The sequence below is a fragment of the Lissotriton helveticus genome, chromosome 5_1 (genome assembly GCF_964261635.1).
Source record: "Lissotriton helveticus chromosome 5_1, aLisHel1.1, whole genome shotgun sequence".
Classification (NCBI taxonomy): Eukaryota; Metazoa; Chordata; class Amphibia; order Caudata; family Salamandridae; genus Lissotriton; species Lissotriton helveticus.
Genome location: NC_136065.1, coordinates 835,722,025 through 835,738,850, shown reverse-complemented (window position 1 = coordinate 835,738,850; position 16,826 = coordinate 835,722,025). Strand labels below are relative to the sequence as shown.

Sequence of the window (16,826 nt, the reverse complement as noted above, 5' to 3'; positions counted from 1 at the left end):
AATGTGGGAATTTGAATACATGTTCAGCTTCTAAGGCCCTCATTATATGTGCATTCATAGTTGTCATAAGGCCAGTAACAACAGTTACCAACCCAATCTAAGTTAGAAAAATTGTGGAGTCACTGTTGATCGGGTTGGTTTTACACAGGGTGAACTTCAGGGGGAAATTAGGAATTACATGTATGGGGTGGGGTGAATCGGACCCAGAACGCATATGTAATTCTTCATTTCTAATGGGGCCACTGCAGTCCTACATGCAATCCACCAGTAATTAATTCCCTGGAGTCACCAGTACTGTGTTATAGTATGTAATTCCAGGAAAGAGTTATAAGGAGGATTGCCCTGCGGCTTTGGCCCTAGGAGTTTTCCAATTAACCGCACCCAGCTGAAGAAAGTACTGATAATATATTGAGTCTGATGTAAACAGTATTAAACTGAACAAGTGATTTGCATAAAGGATTAGGAACATGAAACACTTGGAGGCATACATGAGTTGCATCAGTAAGTTTAATTAATTAGAAACAGTGGCAGCAAAATCATCGTTAGAATGGAGAATCAGGTACAGGTACACTAAGATGATGTAGAAGGCTTGAGTGAGTTGTTTTCTTCTTCAGGATAACAGCAGCGTAAAGTGATTTCTGTTTCAGGTATCCAATTTCACATTTCCATTCACCTGGAATGGCACATGCGAGCAGGCTTGCATACTGATGGAGCCATCCCAGTGTGGAGAGTCTCACTTCTTACACCCACCCCCATGGTGAGAGAATCTGCCATGGTCATATTGTTGAGGGGGGCAGGGACAGCATGGATCTAAGAGGGAGAAAAAGGAAACAGTGTTAAGTTGCATCCGCTTACACATTACAGACAGATTTAAAACGATTTCTGTATATTCTGAAAATGGAATCACAAAATCTGAATTAGGGCTGTCGTTGATTTGTCCACTCCTCAGAGAGAAACACCTCTGCCTAATAACATCTGATTTTTTAGTTGGACGTCATGATGCCTGTGTAAATCACCTGGTGTAATCTTATGTAACTCCCTTCTAATTGTGCGTTGTGAGAAATGTGCCAAATGTTCGGCATTTCCCATCACACAAACCTTCATGTAATTTTTGCCTCTGGGAATCTGGTTCTCAAAAATAAATTTTCTCCTTGATACGGTCTCATTCTGGTACATCGCATGACTTTTCTATGTGAGCTATGTGCCTGCAGAGAAAGGTTACTCGAGAAACCAGCTACATATATTTTGTTTAGTTTGGTTAATTTTGCAAATTTTAAGCACATTTAGCAAAAATTTTTTTTTTTGCAACCCTACTCCTTCCTGGCCATATTTTAAAAAGCTATTTATCAAAAGAAGGATGCAAGAGTTTACATTTGTGCAGTGGGCCAAAATAACACAGAAGAGGCCTCATGCTTATTATCAAAGTTGTTTCCATGTGTAAAGTGACTTTAAAATGCAATATGTGAGGCAGCAACTTATGATTTCTCATGCCAATTTTGCTGAACTGTGGTAATAACAATGAACTTGGATTATTACCCTATAGAATTAAGGGCCACAGGTACGTAGGTTTCATTTTGCGATTACCTAATAGCGAATGTGTGTGATTCGCTATTAGATAATCGCAAACACCTTTGTACTAATGTGTCTTTGACAGATTGAAAGATTCCTAAAGGGGTCGCAATTGAACTACCTCATTAATATTCATGAGTTAGGTCGAAATTTGCGAACCATTGGGAATCGCTAAAAACACAGGGATGGTGGACAGCAGACTACCATGCTCTGTTTCCTTTTACATAAAGCAACGTTTTTTTAATAATGCAGCACCTTTTCCTTCAAGGAAAATGGAATGCGTTTCAAAAACAGTCATTTAAAGTTTCTTTTCAATTTTTAAGAGTAGGCAGTGGTCTGTGGGACCACTAGCTTCTTTTAAAAAATGTTTTTGCTTTCATTCACCAAAGGGAAGGGGTCCCATTTGCAAATGGGTCCTATTCGCGAATGGGTGACCACCCTCTTTAAGTTGAGGGAAAAATGCTTACATTTTGCGACCGTATTTAGGTCGTAAAACATTCGTACATACCACTGCTAGCTGCTATAAGGAAGCAACGTTCTTAACAAGCCCCTTCCAAATAGAGAATTGCTAAACCAATTTGCAATTTGGTAAGATTCCAGGATCGCAAAATGGGCCTATGTACATAGAAAAATGCTTTTTTCGGGTTGCAAACAGTCCAATTCTGCGAATCGGGCCGTTTGCAACATGAAAAAAGCAATGTATTTGTGACTCTACATGTGTTAATATGAGGTTATTACTATATTTGCTGTAAGTAACATGTTTTACTGGGCCACATTTATCATATTTATTTTCAGTGGTGTTGAATGAATTTTCAGTAGGACATAATGCAGATAAACAAAAAGATGCTTTCTGTGGCATTCACTAATATATACACATCAAACTAAACAAACGAAAGGGGAATCATTAAAGGAATAGACCATATTTGTAGATCGCATGATATCAGAAGGGACAAGCAGTGTAAATTATATTACCACATGATTAAGAAGAGGGAGCTTGCTTCAATAATAATTTTGCTTCAGTACCAAAAATAACGTTTTCATTGTGAATAACCTGTTAAATATAAAACACGTTCCTCTCTTTTCTGCAATGGAACTGCCCACTGCATCTTGAACTGCACAAGAGTGATTAAATGGCAGTGGTGTAGAGTACAGAAGTGCTTTGTAATGATATCAAAGGAGTCAGTAATATGGATTTTTCCACATAGAAGGAAGCATGATTTTTCGTTAAAAACAAAATAATAGTAAACACTGTCTCCATTTTGAAGGAGCTTTCATTGCTACGGAAGGAAAATTAATAAAAACGTCAGCAAAATATTACTAAAATAGGTAAATGCTAAACCTGCACTAAATTAAGGGCATCATTTAAAGATTGGCAGTACCTTGTCTGCTAAGTTCTTGGAGCACCACGCTTTATTTACAGTTGCTAGAATCACATAGTTTCTTATTGAGGAGTTCAGCTGGCTCAGTGCTTAATCTGAGCCAGCGATTTCTGGTGCCCGGCACCTGCACATAAATGTCAACATCAGCACTTGTAACAGTCTGCCACTTGGTGGCACAGTTTGCCTAATTTAGAGATCAGCACAACAACAGTGGTTTATCAATTAATTTTAATATACAATAAGTTGGCTAAAACCTGCCACCCAAGTTATTCTTATAGCTTTGAGGGCTTGGAATATTTTGAAATGTTGCACTTGTATGTGTGTGATGGTTAGTAGTTGTGTTGGTATTGTCATTGGCAGTGCTGGTAGGGGTAATGGGGGGTGCAAGTGGCAGTGACCCCTGACAAGGGCCTTGTCACTTATCTTTTAACAAATTAAGTGCTGATACTGGCTCTGCCTTTGGAAGCTCTTTCCATAAATGATTTCACTTCAGAACTAGCACTGGAGTGTTTTGGAAAGAACACTTTAAGAAACAAAGGCCATCGAAGCATATTTTTCATGTTTGTGGCAGGAGTGCCAAAAATGCCAAACGAGTTATCAAGAAAAAGTGGGGCGTCCGTTAATTTATTTTCAACTAAAGTGTTCCTGCTGTGTTGGTGCTTACACCATCCCAGCAATCAGTCAGTCTGTCCATCCAGCTTTAAATGTAGCCATAAGTGTGTACAAATGCAAACTATCAATCAGAACACAGCACAGATTACCCGACCCTCTTCTAGGAAGAAGAGAGTTCTGGGGGTGCAACCTTTGGCACCTCTTATCCTGTCAGGAGCAGCTGTGCCAATAGATAGGCTCTATCAACAGCTGAACACAGGAGGTCAGTTTCCAGCTCTCCTCAGTTGGTTTAAGATTCACCTTCCTGCAGCAGTCACAGTGAATTAAATTAAGTATGGGAACTGTGATCCTCAGTGCTATGGGCAGGGTCAGAGGGCATGGGACGAAACCTAAGGCATTGCTAACAAGAACAAAATAGTCTGTAACTATTTTGTTGGTCTTTCACGTTCAGTTAACTGCGTATAAATTAGCACCCAAATTAAATGGAAAATAGATACAAGTAAACTAATCAGTGGGAAAATCACTATTTTACTTTAAGAAACCTGTATTTCCTAATTTGATCACTGGAGATGTCTGTCTGTGGAGCCACAGAATGCAATGCTGATTTGTGAAGTGGGAAATAGTGCATGTATATTTTCAGTGCTACAAGGTCCCCGCCTGTGACCGATAACACTATGGATAATAAAGTCATTATTTTAAACTTGCATTACACACAGTATAAGATAGGCTGCCACAAAAAAATGGAAAAACATTTGTGTTTAAGTGAAAAAAAGTGCTTCCAAAATATAGGTTTTAGTAATCTACAGATTGTGCCTAGTGCAAACATTTTTCATAACTTTCCATTGAAAGCACACATACCATAGGTCAGCTGGTAATATCCAACAATGGCAATCAAAAATAGTAAATATTTGGCATCACAAAACTTCAAGTGATTTCATCAATTAAACCAATACAAATTTCCAAGCAACCTTTACATTTGCAAATTAACCAATAGCACACATGTCTACTTTTTTCTGACAGAAAGCAACCAGGCAAGAATGAATGCTTCTTGTTTTAGCTGGTTACACCCCCTCCCTCCCTTCCAAACTTCACAACACAAGAGACTCCCTTCCTTTCACTTAAGTTGAAGCTTCTTAACTCTCTCAAATAATTCCTGTGTCAGCTGTCTTGTAACTAAAAATAGGAAAACTTTTTTTGTTAAATTAAAAAAGTATAAGCACAGAACCTTCTGGACACCGTACCGTCTTCACAAGCTATCCCTCAGAGATAATCCATTGGGCTGGAATTGTAATAACTCGACTGGTGACCTTCCCCACCTCCTCTTCTGGTGGCTTGTGTGCTTCAGTACCTAAGGACTCGGTCAAGAACCTTGGAGTCAGATGGGACAAAGACTTATCCCTTTCTTCCCATGTCCAGCACAAATCTGCAGCCTGCTTTAGCAAGTTGAAAAGCATTGGAAAATTAATTGACTGCTTGCCAGAGAAATCCCGTAAACGGTAGTGCATGCGTAACTCACCTCACATCTTAACTACGCCAACAGACTCTACCTAGGCTTGCCTAGTGGCTTGATTCAAAGGCTGCAGATAGTGCAAAATGCTATTGCTAGATTGGTCTATAAGGTTCCTCTCCACCAGCATTTCTCCCCCCACCTCAGACAACTTCATTGACTCTCAGTGGCCAAGAGAGTTGAATTCAAGGCCCTCACGTTTGCTTTCCAGGCCTATCAGGACAGAGGCCCTAACTATATGAGGAAGAGACTTCGCCCTCGGCAGCAGGGCAGATCTCTGAGGTCCAACCATAAACACTACCTCACCATCCCCCGATTTGCTAAAGCGAGGATGGGGGGCAGAATGTTTGAGGTGGGACCATCTAAAGTCTGGAATGACTTGCCTCTTCATCTTCGTGTGATGCACTCTGAACAGGAGTTCAGAAATGCCTTGAAGACCTGGCTGTTCAGGCATAGGGACTAGCTCTTCGTCGGCTCTGCTCTGTTATTATCCGCTTTAGCACCGGGACACCTCAGTCAAGGTAGCTGTGCCATTTATAAATGACTTTATTATTATAATTATTATTCTACTGCAGGGCAGTAAATCCATTCTCAGACTTGGTGTTCAACTTCATTCACACAATATGTGGGGGTCGAACTAGAAAATAATTTCTTATCTCTGGTCCATGAATTCCAGGATGCAAAAATTACCTCCCGTGGTGATAGCCTCTTGATTTATATTCTCCTAACAGATGCCTGCAAAACAGTACTCGCTAACTGGAAAAACACAGAAGCCACCTCTTTCCGATCTTGGTTAAACTGGGTCTCCTTCTTGAGAGGTGCTGACAAGTTCTCCCTCTGAAACTCTCCTTGGATAGTCTGCAATACCTCTTTCTGGACAGCCCTCGACAACTACTTTGCCTCCACCAAACCTCCTTATAAACCTATTGCGTGAGTAGCTGGATCTATTCCTTGCTGCCTATTGCCTCATGTATGCCTCTGCCCTGAACAGGCATTCTATCTGCTCCTCAATTCTGGTTGACACTATCTTCCTCAATCTCTGTCTCTGTTCTATTTATGTGACTCATGTTATGCTATTCACTGCAAGATACCTGACACAATGTACCATGTAGTCTATGTGTGCTGATTCTCTCTATACATCACTTCTCACTCAATTGCCTACTGGTATCAGGTAATTTATTTTTTATTATTAAGATTTATACATCCTGTTTTGTTGGGTGCAGAACTTTTATACTGTTCTGATTTGATGCAAACCGCCTTAGCTTTATTATATGTTCATGATTTCCTATGTTAACCTACTATCCGGGTTCCTCTATACCAGGCCTGGACTCCTTAATATTCACCTTTTTTATTACCTTGTTGTTTCTCCCTCCTCTGTTCATTTAATTTTGAAAATGTTCAATAAAATCTTTTGAAATAAAAAAATGTATAAGTACATCGTCCCCCACAGAACCCACTAACTGTTACTTATGCCCAGTGATGGCTCGCAGGGTTGGGGTGGTAGTGGAGTCGGACATACGTCGGAAAGGAGTAAAGTAAGTAAATAAATAAAGAAAACATTGTGCTAGCTGCATCGCCGACTTGGTAATGCAGCGAGCGCAAGGTAAGTAGTTTTATTTATGTATTTACCTACTTCACCCCTTGCCGTCATATGTCTGACTCTACTACCCCCTACCCTGCACCACCTCGCCCCACCACCCCACAGAATTTCCTCTGTGAGACGCCACTGCTTATGCCTCAATGGGAGTGAAAGGCTCAATAAGAACTCAAAATCTGTCTCACTCTCATACATGAGACTGGGGTTTTCCAGGAGCTTGTAGCCTTCGATGGACGACACCCAACTCTCTGATGTCACAGCTTGAACCAGCCACTCTGGAAATGTTCCTTACATGTAAATACAGCAGGCTAGGACTCCTGGTCTAGCAACATAGTTTCTTTTAGGAAAACCCTTTAGAGACCGGGTTGCGTACATATGCTAGTTTTAGAGCTGCATATGGGTGATATATAATTTACAGAGGTTACACTTTCTTCACATTTCATACCTGGTCTGTCACACTTGTAGTTGTAGGCTTGATGGTGGTATTGCCCTGGTCTGCATGCTGAAAAGAAAAAGATTAAAATGTGAAATCCGTCTTTTTTTACATTACTTTTTTTAGTCACATTTCAATATCATGTTCCCAGTCCTCAGTAATAACGCAATGTTTGCCTCACTAAAAATGATGATGTTGTGGGAGGAAATATCTCTCCTTAAACTGTCCCAGTATAAATGAAATCTGTGGTGCCAGCATTATGGAAAGTGGAAGGAGTGGGGTCTTCTCTCTGAGCACAGACAGGCAACCACCATGCAGCAAACAACTCGGTTGACTGGAAGAACGCAGCACTCCTCTAAGCTGGAGTCTGGCACTAATGGGCAGAGGAAAGAGATATTTCAGTGTTCACCTCATGTTTTCTTCATGTTAACTTTGTTGGACTATTGTAATATCATGAGTTTGTGAAAACGAAATTAAAACGAGGAAACGTATACTAAGGTTAAAAAGTCTAATGAGAATTATCACTTTTTATATTAGATACGGATGTTAAGAATTAGGGTTAGAAATCACTTTTAGTTAGGAATAATAAGAATATGAGTATTAGGGGCCGGAAAATGGTGGTGAAATGCTACATGCAGACATTTTGCTCATATAAAAAAACTTGCGGGCAGAAAGAATTTGCAATTTTATCATGAATGTATTTTTCTAGGTGGATTTCACAGAATTTGAAACGTTTTGTGTAATTGTGGGACATTTTTCGCCACCCCTACGCATGCAGTGCTTTATTTGTCTAATAGGTTCCATGGTATGAGGTATATCTCAGAGGTCACTCTAGCCTGCACTACCTACTGCCATTATTCGAGCTGGCAAATGAGGGTACAATAGATTGCTACTAATCCATCAAACTCTTAAAAATGTGAAAATAAGGACTATTTGAATTACCCAAAACTGTAAGAATGGCCTTGACGTGCTGGCATTATTTTTTTAAGGTACACTGATTTGTTAAATAATCTGCTAACGTGCTTTGCTCAGAAATATCGACCATCAGCGCTCATAGGAACAGTGTTACGAATTAAGCCCCAGTGCAGAGCACTAAAAGTTCTGGTGCCAATTAAGCAATTCCAGATGCAAACCAGTGATCAACAGTGAACCACCACGAACCATGAATGGTGAAATTTGCTATAGTGACCCTATAGTGAGGAAAAGCAGTTCATTGCATTTATCCACTTCCATATTTCAGCAACAAAATTGCCTAGATCTAAATAGGGGTTAGGGTTATGATTAGAGACTGGGTTGCTGCTAGACTCAGCAATTTATTTTTATCTCATGATTCTTTTTTTATTCTTGTCAATCAATTGTAAAGGACGTTTTGGTCATGAAGGACTTGTCCATATGGGTTTCTTCATTATATTATTTCTAAATGTATGCCATCTTTGTTTTCAGATTGTGTATTGCTCTTTCAGTTCAATGTAGGTCAAAACAGACCAAAGGAATATCCGTTCCACTTTTTAACATTGAGAGTTGTACCTAATTATAATAATTCTGAGGGGTGAAACATGTCTTTATAAAGAGCAGTGGGTACACACTGAAACCTTAGCATATGCAGAAGTGTGAAATTGATTTCATGGGCAAGGCATTAGTTGAGGCAAATTGCGACATTGCTAAAGACAGGGCCTTCACAAGGGGGGAGGCCAAGGGTGCATTATGCCACAAAACCCACTCCTAGAGCTCTATGCTCCTTTAGCAAAATTTACAAAATGTTTCATTAAATGCAAACCTGCCCCCTTTATTTACAAAAAGGCAGATTTCTTATTCATGCCACTAGATGCAGTAGGAGGCCATGTTTTCTCTTCTTCTGGGTTCGTATTCTTTTTAAAACTAGAAACAGGTACTTATGGCACCTGCCTACAGTAGGAGTGTCCAGAGGACCCTGCAGTAAGTTATTGCTCAGCCCTTGCAAACGTTTCCGATAAGCTGGGTTAAAAGGAAAGGGGAATGTGGTTCCACAGAGCATGTACTGACTGAAGACAGTGAAAGTGACAATATCTGATTGGGAGGGCCACCCTGAACACCTCTCATTTCCAGGAGGATTGTCTGAACTGGGAGATGGACTCTACCTCAGAAGTGCTTTGGCTGGCAGGCTTCAGACAAGCTGGGATGGTACTATCTTTGAATCGTAAACTCCAAGTATTATATGGTGACTTTCTATGTAACATATTAAATAGACTCTCAATCACTATACAAGCAAATGAGTATTCTTAGATTCTAGTGCTATGTGCATGCAATGTTGGAAATCCTGGCTTCATGCAATTGACTGAGATGAACAAGCCACTATAGCTCCCTGTGCCACAGTTCCCTTAAAATTTCTGTGGACTCAAAAATGTTATTGCACCACTGTACTGTAGTTGATACTTCACACACCCCTGTAACTCAAATATCAAGTCTAACATTAATTTCTTTAGTTCTACTTAAAAATTCAATTTCATTAAAATGAATCTTCGGGAGGAATGGTCCTATGATAACAAGGAGTCTTTTGAGTCTGAAAACAAACATCTATTGAGCATGATTTTACTCTGTGTTATCACAGATAAGCTAGAGAGGCTAAGCCTGTTCTCAGTTGGTAACAGTACATTAATTATGTGGCATTCAGGAGGGTTTCTATGTGCTTTTACCATATCCAATCGATTGAACATGAAATGTGAGCAATGCATCTGGGCTTAGACAAGTAGATGTGGTCTTGTGGCCAAACTGTTGTTGTTGGAACAAGGCAATATGGGTTCAGTTTTTCTTCCTTGAGTCATCAAATTGTTTGATCCAGTGCAGATCGTTTCCTAAACCTATACCTCAGTTCCTTTATATCCCAAACATTGTCTTCGCTTAGAGATGTTAGTTCACAAACTATGCTTTATAAAAAATCGCATTCCTTTATACAGTGTGATGATAAGTATGCAATAATGAGACATATAGAATTGTACAGGTTGGTGGAGCTTATGAAAACCAACCACATTGTAATGTGTTCAGGAGTTTTGTAAATCCTTGCAATATCATGCTATTGTAAATGCACCCAAGCTGGAGACAGACTGTTGTTGCTTCAACAGACTTTGGTATTGCCCCATGAAATCAAATGTTATGTTATGTTATTTATGATTTCTATAGCGCACGGCTACTCCAATGGAGTGTCCCGGCGCTTTTTATTGGCAGCTCGTAAGCGTACAAACCTAACACAGTAGAATAAAAGGAAAAAAAACAGGAGATCCAAGGAGGGAACATACTAGAGGACAAAGAGCCAAGTTTTAAGGCCCTTCCTAAAGGCCAGCAAATTAGAGATGCTGCGTAAAGTCAGTGGCAAGGCATTCACCATAGACCTGCTGCACAGCAAGAATGCCACTGTGGAGCTAAGAGCGATCACATGAGACAAATGGTGTATTGTTAACGATACATGGCACTCCAAGCGCAAGAGAGGCAGGATTCTCACTTATGTCATCACGGTACTGTCGTACCAAGAAAGATACAGGTAAGAATAAACATGTAAATGTAACAAATGTCTGCACACTTTGCTGCATTTCAGATCTGAACAATTCTCAGATCCACAAAAATGTATTCCATTGTGAATACCTCCCTCACTCAAGGCATCTTCCCAGAAGCTCTAAAACTGGCAAGATCCTCCCACTCCTGAGGAAACCTACACTAGACCCTGAATACCTTGCCAACAACTGGCCAGTCACCCACCTATTATTTATCAGCAAGATTATTGAAAAAGTGGTCTATGTTCAATACCAAGGTCACATTAATGCTAACCACCTCCTGCACAACTATGAGCCTGGCTTGAGATCACGCTGCACCATGGAGATTGCCACCTTACACATCGTAGATGATGTCCACCTGACCACAGATGTGAATGACCCCCACCTCCTGATATTGCTAGAATTCTAAGCTGCCTTCAATGCAGTCGACCGCACACCCTCATATGCACTATCAAGTCACGAATATGAATAACGTCAATGACCATCATTGGATTCCTTCTACCTTCCCAACCAACACCAGTTTGGTCACATGAGCACCTGCAGGTCACAAAAGATTCTCATCATGTGTGGAGTCCACCAGGGTTCCATACTGTCGCTGGTCATCTTCACCCTTTACATGTCGTCACTTGGTGCAGTACTCACAGATTTATTTATTTTTTGTACACCTTTTTATTGAGTTTTTCAGATTGCAGATCAGCGTCCAATGTCATACATAAAAATTCACATGCATGCTATTCAACCAACAGTAATACAAAGATGGTAGTACAGTTACAGACTAGCAACATGTATGCTGAAAGTAAGATAAGATTTGGAGTGTGCTGCATTCTGTTCTGTTGCACCTCAAAAGGGGTTATCCTTCCTGGAATATGTCTGGTGTGTAGAACTATGAGTGTGGTCTATTATCTACAAACTTGGGATCAAACCGGGGATGGGTAGTTAGGGGATATGTGTGTGTGGGCGGGGTTGCACTTAATGTTGGAAGCTATGCTGTGGGCTGAACAAGATTGGGCATGTTGTGAGGTGCATCTGACTCTATGGGGATAATGGTGGTTTGTGTGCATAAATAGTGTGTGGATATCTCTACTGCTTCAGGGATTCTCTTGGGATCTTGGGCTGGTGGGTCCCGACTAGATTCTCCAGTGGTGGCTGGTAGTGTTGAGGGTAGCTGGGCGCCTGCTATGTGTTGTCGGAAATGGTGCAAAAGCGCGGCCCATTCTGTGGAGAAGCAGCGCCGGAGCACTCCCCGCACCTCTTCCTGTCAGATCACACCCTCTTCTGCTGCATCCCATTTGCTGACTGCTCCTGGCAAGGCCACTAGTGGGGGCCCTGTCGGAGCCCACAAATGCATGTGCTCTTCTCACAAATAACAGAACTTGGTGCTCTACTCACAGATAACGGAATGGAGATTCACAAATATGCCAATGATACACAACCCTACTTGAAAGTCTCCTCTGCTTCTGACTTCCAGTGCCTCAAACTCTGCTTGCCCATCATCCAGACCTGGATGTCCAGTACTTATCTGAAGCTCAACATATATAAAACGGAAATCCTAATATTTGTGAAGAACAAGATACAAGGTACAATACAAACTTGTCTCAATGACATGCATTTTGAGGGCTTTGAACCCCAAATCTCACTGAATGTCAAATCACTTGGATTAACCCTGGACAACAACCTCTCTCTCAAGAAGTACATTGTCAAAAAACACAGACAGCCTCTTCCAGCTCTCTCTTTTGAGGAAAGTCAAACTGTTTCTTCCACAACGTGACCTCAGAACTGCTGATCAAGCCCTTGCACTCTGGCATCTGGATACTGGCAAAGGCCTACTTCACGGCCTCCCAGACTGAGCCCTGGCACACCTTAGGTGCATCTTACATCTAGGACACCATCACACAGCAGACTACGAAGTGTAAAAAAGAAAAAACACAAAACAGCAGGACTTTTGCATTTATGCACCCAGGAGACATCAGGACCATCTCAAAGCTACTTCAGTTAAGGAAAGAGTTGAAGAGTCAGCGCTTTTAAGAATATTACATCATACTAATAATTATTATTATTATTAGGAGCTTATAAAGCGCACATATACCCAAGGGCGTCCTGGGGCTACATACTGACTCCCGAGAGAGCAACAAGGGTCTAATCCCTGAATAACTAGGTCTTAGGCCCCTTTCTAAAAGAGATGAGCTCTCAGGCATTCCTAAGATGCGCTGGCTGGCTGTTCCAGGCTTTTGCCGCACAGTAGGAGAAGCGGTTTTCTCCCCAACTGGCCTTTTTTATTCGTGGCACCACAACTAGTCTGCCTCCGGCCAAGCGAATCGTTCTGCCCGGCACATACCACTTAAAACACCTACTAAAAAACTCTGGGCCACTGCCCATCAGGGCTATGAAGACAGTGCACAGGGCTTTAAATTGTGCACGTCTTGTTACAGGCAGCCAATGTAGTTGCCGGAGACCCTCTTATCCTGAGGCTAAACCTTGGGATTCCAGTCAGCAGTCTCGCTGCCGTGTTTGGAACCAACTGCAGTCGGTACCCGTGGTTTTTTTTCAAATTCAGGTACAGACTATTACAGTAGTCCAAGCGCGACAAAATGAGGGCCGAGACTGCTGTCCTACAACCATCGGCAGGAAGAAAGTTTTTCTTAATATCCTAAGGATATGGAAGCTGGTCGAAACCACTCCACTAACTTGATCCCCGAAGTCAAGATTTTGGTACATAATAACACCCAGATTTTTTGTCTTCTCAGTGGGGACTGAAATCTTTCCCAAGTCCTCATGCCACATATCAGGGGTCCGGATGTTGGGGTTGTTCCCGAATATGAATACCTCGGTCTTCTCCGCATTCAATTTAAGGCAGTTGGAGGCCATCCAGCCAGCAACGTTTTTCAGACAGTCATGGCATCTCGCTGCCATACCCTGTTGGGACCCTCGTTGTATGGATAACACAATTTGCGTATCATCTGCATACGATGTAAGTTGCAGACCAAATGATCTTATCAAGGCCGCAAGCGGGCTGACATAGATATTGAAGAGCGTTGGACCCAGGGAGGGCAAAAGGTTTAGATTTGTACAACCCCAGGTCAGCTGTTTGAATTCTGACGGCCAAAAAGGATTTCAGGAGGCTCTAGGCCGAGCCATCCACCCCCGCCCACGACAACCGGTCCATCAACACCCATGGTGGACCGTGTCGAAGGCTGCCGACAAATCCAACAGAATCAAAACAGCTACCCCTCCCTGGTCAACCGCCACTCTAACCTCCTTAGTGGCCTTGATAAGGGCCAGCTCTGTGCTGTGACCTGCACGAAACCCAAATTGCCTGGGGTTGAGTGTCTTAGTCCTCTGAAAGAAAGCGCTTAGTTGCCGATTTATAGCCTTTCCAACAACGTGGCCGAAGCGGGAGTCGTGATATTGGTCTGTAACTATTAGGATCGTTTTCATCCAAATTAGATTTTTTTATTAAGGGAAGTATCGAAGCGGACTTCCACCTCCTAGGATACTCACCCACATCAATGATCGTGTTAAACACGGGGGTAAGTGTTAATGCAATGACCTCAGGGCAAATTTTAAGTACCGCAACCGGGCAAGGATCATTGGGAGATCCTGACCGAGCCGCACGCAGTAGGTTTAAGACCTCCGTGGTCTGTAGGGGACTAAAACCCTCGAATCTGTCCGCAGACATCTTTGGCCTTGATTTGAGGCTGTTTGCTGCTTCCCCTGCCTCCCCTTTGGCATTGGAGAAGGAGGAAAAGATCCCCTCCATATTATTCCTAAAGAATGAGGCTAGTGATTCACACAAGGCCGCCGGGCTACTATGAGGGATGGGTTTAGTAGGGATAGTCAGTTTTGAGATGGTTCTGAACAGTTCTCTGGAGGATGAGTTGGCCTCCTGTATCTGCTCAAACAAATAGGCTCTTTTTGCCTCTAATAATAGTTTCTTATATATGGTGAGGCTTTCTTTATACTTTTCTTTATTGTTAGAGCAATACCCCTTTCTCCAAATCCTCTCAAACGTCTTACAATCTGTTTTGTGCTTTTGAAGTAAGTCAGAGAACCAAGGTGCAGAGGACTGGGCTCGCCTGGTAGTGAAAGGTTTTACCGGCACAAACTTATCACACGCGCTTCAATCCATCTTGAGTACATCTCCTCTGCTTTATCTACATTTGCTGGAAAGCTAGGAATATTCAATGTCAGGAAATTACCCATCTCAGCACCATCTATATTTTTCCATGCCCGGACAGAAATCTTTTCCCTGGGCTTGGGCATAGCTGGATTCTGAGGGAGCTGGGAGAGTGTGAAAATAATAGCTGCGTGATCTGACCACGAAAGGGGTAACATTTCCAGTATATCCAGGCCAGAACTGTTGGAAAAAATACAATCCAGCGTATGCCCAGCTATATGTGACGGGCCCGCCACCCATTGGTCAAGCCCTCCTCCTCCCATAAGATCCATAAGTCTTTTGTTGTCCAAGTCTAACGCATCTTCCAAGTGACAATTAAAATCTCCCATAATCATGAAGGAGTTTGCGCATAACCCTTCTTCCAACAGAGCACTGAGCGAGTCCAAAAACATGCCTCTAGGCCCTGGAAGACGATAAATTAACATCACTTTAAAGGTATTCTGGGGGAGAGGCGGACACTAATGGACAATGCTTCACATGCATTATTAGAAGCTATAGAGAAAGAGGGCTCCAGGCTACTATGATAGATAACAGCAAGCCCTCCCCCTCTTCTGGAGGGTCGGTCCAACGTATGGCACACAAAGTTTGCTGGCAGGACCTTCACAATATCAGGGCCTGAGGTGTTATCAGTCCATGCCTCCATGATAAACACCATCTTGATTTGGTAATCCTCCACAAACAGACTACACTGCAGGCTGTGTTTAACCAACGATCTGGCGTTTAACAATAAGCATTTCCAAAGGGGGGGCATTTGTGCCTGGCTTCCGAGGGCCCTCCACCTCTCTGAAAGGAAAATTGCTGGGATAAGCCAGGATATCTGGTAGAGGACAGTGACATCGAGTGCACGTAACAGCCAAATCTCCAGGCCTAATGCTAGGTGAAACCTTGGGCAACAGGTTTCCCCTCCCTCTGGATCTAAGCTTCTGAGCATGCTTGGTGAATATCTTAACACATCTAATGACCCAGAACCAGGGGGACTGGCCCTGAGCCCGAGTCCGAGCGCGGACAGGCGCAGACAGGCTTGCCTTAGGGTGTCCGCTGTGCGGTCACGGCAACCTGTGTTTAAGTGCCATTACTGAGTCTGCCTGCCCAATCACAGCCACATTCCCTGCCTCCTATCCCTTCAATCAGCAGCGCTGCTGCTCGACGTCTACAGGGAGTCCGGAAGGACGGGCAACAATTGTGGTCCCTGCAACCTGGTAAGCTTAATGCAATATCCTAATTAAAATGTCTGCGATAGCAGCCCTGCAGATAATGTGTTACCCATCCACGAATCAGCCTACTCTCATCTTACTTGTTGAGTTTAAGCTTGTCTTTGACCTTGTACATTGCTCCGTTGTCCTTTGGATTGGTTTGCTCTATAGAAATACCTCACACATATTAAAGCAAACGTATGTATACATGATAGAAATTGGATTTTTCGTTTTCAAACAAGTATAGTATAATAGTATAACCAGTCTGCTGAGAGCAAACTTCTAAGGTCAAAAAATACATTTTAATCATCGCACTATGCGTTTTTACGTAAATATGTGTGCATATTAAATGTTATGTGTATATATATTAAATGTGTGACCATTTACCGCGCTAGGGCTGTGGCAGCAACCGTTCCAAAAAACAAGTTCCCCTACCATAATTGCAAACAATAGCAAGAGAAAGTTCTGACTGTCCATATTCGCAGGACAGAATAAATACTGCCGACGTAAGAGAAGGTCAAGCTATCAATCTCAAACGCCCTGTAAAGCGTTTTCTGACACGATTATAATTTTAAGAGAGTCAACTGGGCCGTAGATGGCACAAAGAGCGCTATATAAATGAAAGCAAAACAGAAAAATTAATTGTTGGGACACTTACGGTCATAACAAGGCTGGTAGGGCCTGTCGCAGGGGTCCTGGCTGCAGTAGGTACCTTGGTGGTGGTGGTGGCGGTGGTGTCCTTGGTGCGACATGTCTACCTCGGGGGAGCTCTGCTGACTGTATCCAAAGGCTGGTCACAGAAGTTTCCTGGTCCCGTTTGTGGTATCGGAACTCCGGC

General features: G+C 42.4%; 1 long non-coding RNA gene across 1 annotated transcript; it reads right to left on the bottom strand.

The window, feature by feature from the left end:
* Positions 1-489: 489 nt before the first annotated feature.
* Positions 490-16,790, bottom strand: LOC144753402 (uncharacterized). Its single transcript, XR_013594337.1, has 3 exons — positions 16,647-16,790; positions 7,110-7,166; positions 490-810 (listed from the first exon to the last, which is right to left on the bottom strand). It is a non-coding gene; the product is annotated as an uncharacterized LOC144753402 (long non-coding RNA).
* Between the last annotated feature and the right edge of the window lie 36 nt (positions 16,791-16,826).